The following is a 3893-nucleotide window of genomic DNA, read 5'->3' on the forward strand; positions in this document are numbered from 1 at the left end:
GTGGCAGGAAGAATGGATAAATGGGTAGGTAGATGGATGGATGGATAATGAATGGGATTTTCAGTCTGGGTCCCTCCTAGAACTTTCTTTTTGCTTTGACTCCCCCAAAAGTAAAGGCGATGCAACTGCTCCAACATGACTCTTTTTAAAAACGCTCCATTTCGGCGGGGTTCAGGCTCAGGCAAACACCCACGCACGGAAGATGCAAGGTCACTATACTTCCTGCCACATTCCCTCTCTCTTGTCCAAAGTAGCAGCAAGTTGAAACAACTGCGCTCTCTTACGTGATGTCAGAAAACGTCTGCAGATGCCCGGTGTGTCTATTCCAGGCCTGGGCTCCGGGTCCCAAAGTTCCCAAGACAGATCAGACTTGGAACGAATGGCTGAAGAGGCGAGATAAGGTGGTGGGATCATCGAAAGAGCAAAGCTCTACAGTAGACACCTCTCGTTCAAAATGTAGCTGCCTTCCTTGGACAACTCAAACTCTCTATGCTCCCAGTTTCTCGTCTATAAAATAGAGCCAGCGACACCCTCCCCGTGAAGTCTGTGACTCTTCAACTCCGGTATTATTGAACGGTTCACATGAGACCTGGGACTTCCTTTGCTTCTTTCCTCTACCCAGCTCTCTACTTGTCCTCCTCTGGCTTGTGACAGTATGGCATGTTTACCTGCACAAGCTCTGGTTTCAGATGACCTGGCTTCAGATGACCAGAGTCCGGGCTTGGCTCCTCCATGTGGCCTTGGGCAAAATACCTAACCTCTCTGTGCCTCAGTTTGCTCATCTGTAAAATGGAGACAATAGTAGCTGCCTCATAAGTTTGCTATGAGGATTAATTATCTAATAAAATCACTTAGGTAAGTGACCGGCACATAGCAAGCACTTCGTGAATGCTGCAAGCAGCACGAATAATTGCAAGAAGCAGTATGTCACTGCTGTCTTAATGCTCTGTGTGAAAGGCAGGAGGGGCGGTGGCCAGTCATCCAGCTGGCCCTCCAGGGGAAATGCTGCCCATCCACTGGGCTTCCCTAACCGTCCCTGGGTTCGGCCACCCTACACTTCATCCTGGCAGAATAACGACAGCTCCACCATCTTTGGAGGGACCTTCTGGAACGTCCTTTTCCTGATGGCCTGGACCGCTGGAGAAGGGCACAGTTTTAGTTTCCAGGAGGGTGTCCTCTGAGCTTCTGCAGAAATGGCTTCAGGAGCTGAGGCGGGTGTTTCAGTTAAGGCAAGGTGGCGGCTTGTCTCCCATGGACAGCCACCTCTCTGCTCGGCCAGGCGGCACTTTCCTACTTGCCCAGACTGACCACTTGTTTGATCTCGTCTGACTCCCACCCCAACAGCAGGGGGAGGGGGGATTTCCAGCCCGATTTTACAGATCAGGAAACAGGGGCTCAGAGAAGACAGCCTATTTGCCTAAGGACACACAGCTGGTTCTTCTTCCTACATGTCCCTCACTGTGTGCTGTTGCCAGGGTGATGACCTTTTGGGGGGTGAGTGTTACCCGTTCCGGTCCAGACTGGGAAAGTCAGCTGAACTCCTGGGGCAGAATTCCAACCCTGCAGCACCTGGGCTATTGCAGATGTTCAATAACGTCTAACCTCTTTTTTTTTTTTTTTGGTCCAGACTGGGAAAGTCAGCTCAACTCCTGGGGCAGAATTCCAACCCTGTAGCACCTGGGCTATTGCAGGTGTTCAATAACTTCTAACTTTTTTTTTTTTTTTTAACAATGTCCTTTCTTCATACATATTATTTTTAAAATAAGAAATAATAACTAATTTTTTCATAACTGCAATATGCCAGGCATTTCTGACATGTTATTCTACTTAATCCTCACAGCATATTCTATATAATACCTCATAGCAGGTATTAGTGCCCCATCCGGGATCTCTGCGAATAGTTCAGACAGGCCTGGTTTTGACAATGCTAGGGGAAAGTGTCAGGAGGAACGGGAATCCCAGTGACCGAGCTCTGCCAGAAGGCCAGGCAAAAAGTCATTCATTAAATTAGGTCTTGAGTGCTGACTTCTTACCAGGTCCCTGATTTTGATAAACTAAAGTGCACTGCTTTGTGAATTTCAAAATCACCTACCGCCTGACATGAGGTGACAGGAACAGAGAACACACAAATGGGAAAGGAAAGAGGATGGAGAAGGAATTGGGGAGAAATTAGGTGGGTTATCTCAGAGGCTTTTGCAGCCCCTCCAGTCACAGACGGAGGTGGCGAATCTAGAAGTCGGTCCCCAAGGACCAACGTCCTCAGGCTGCCAGCTCTGGCCTCCATCTCATTCCTGGAATCACCCCAGGTCAGCAGAAGCGGCTCCCCAACGGCAGGGCTGTGAGGGGGCCCAGACCAGGTAGGCGTGACAGGCAGCATCCTCATACCAGTGTAGCCTCCACAGAGGTGGGACTGTCCTGGCCCAGCTATGGAGCCCAGGGTAATCTCATCTCCACAGCCACCCCTCACTTAACTGGGCCCTCCAGCTAACTCTTCTCGAGAAGAAAGCAGCAAACCACTGTCTCCTTTCATCCTGGTCCAGAGAGCCTCTTCCCTTTCCCTGTAATCATGGCTGTGGCCTGTCTTCAGTCATCGTCCCTGCTCCCCTCACCCCCTCCCAAACTCAGGGCCCAGACTGCACCCAGTCATCAAGAACAGCATGTTCAAGGTCAAAGCAAAGAAGAGGGCTCCTCTTTGCTTGTGCCCACACCAGCCTGTTGGGCAGTGTCCTCAAGTTTCCCCTCTGGTCTGGGCTCCAGCTCTCCTAGAGTTGCTATAAGGCATTACTTCCTGGCTTTTGTCTTTAAAAGCTTAAGTCATGGACAAGGAGAAAGGAATTCCCTTCAGATGGAGATTCCCAGAAAACCAGAAAAGGGGAAAAAGATATTTGAGCCTTGAGGAGGGACCAGAGCCAGCTCCAAAGGGATGCTCCCCAGAGGGGCGGGGCTGGTGTGGTATCACGGGCACCTTCTGAGTAAATACTCTCGATACCACCACAGCCCCACGAGACGGGTACTGCTCTCATCCCATGTTGCCGTTGGGGAAACTGAAGCGCACAGAGGGTATGTGACTTGCCCAAGGTCACACCTCTGGGAAGCGGCAGAGCCAGGATTTGAACCCACGATGTTTAGCTCCTGATTCCACACCTCTCTGTCTACAGTATGGCTACGGGGGCTTCCCCAGTGCCTGGGTCCCACTTAAAATCCCAGCACTTGGGGTAGTTCCTCAAAATAACACACACACACAAAAAACCAAAAAACAAATGATCCAGCAATCCCGCTTCTGGGTATACACCCCAAATAACTGAATACAGGGACTCGAACAGATATTTGCACACAGCAGCATGCATAGCAGCATTATTCACAAAAGCCAAGCTATGGAAGCAAAGCAGATGCCCACTGATGGATGAATGGGTAAGCAAAACGTGGTCTATACACACGGTGGAATATTATCCAACCATAAAAAGGAGGGAAATTCTGACACATGCTAAGGCATGGATGAACCTTGAGGACATTATCTAATAAAATAAACCGGTCATTACAAGACAAATACTGTATGATTCCACTTATATGAAGCATGTAATCAAATTCGGAGGATTTGTGGGATGGTGGTTGCCAGGGGCTGTGGGGAGGAGGTATGGGGGCGCTTAGTTTAATAAGGACGGAGTTTCAGCTTGGGAAGATGGAAAAGTTCTGGAGATGATGATGGCGATGATTGCAGAACGATGGGAATGTACTTAATGCTACACAACTGTACACTTTAAAAAGTTAAGATGAGTCTACAGCCATGCCGCCCTGAACAAGCCTGATGTCGTCTGACCTCGGAAGCTACGCAGGGTCGGGCCTGGTTGGTATTTGGATGGGAGACCACCTAGGAAGACCAGGTGCTGTAGGCA

At 49.6% G+C, this 3893-nt stretch overlaps 1 pseudogene; it reads left to right on the forward strand.

Annotated features, from left to right (window-relative positions):
- Nucleotides 1-3774: 3774 nt before the first annotated feature.
- On the forward strand, nt 3775-3893 carry LOC112478209 (annotated as a pseudogene).

This window comes from Pteropus alecto, unplaced genomic scaffold, assembly GCF_000325575.1.
Source record: "Pteropus alecto unplaced genomic scaffold, ASM32557v1 scaffold42, whole genome shotgun sequence".
Lineage (NCBI taxonomy): Eukaryota > Metazoa > Chordata > Mammalia > Chiroptera > Pteropodidae > Pteropus > Pteropus alecto.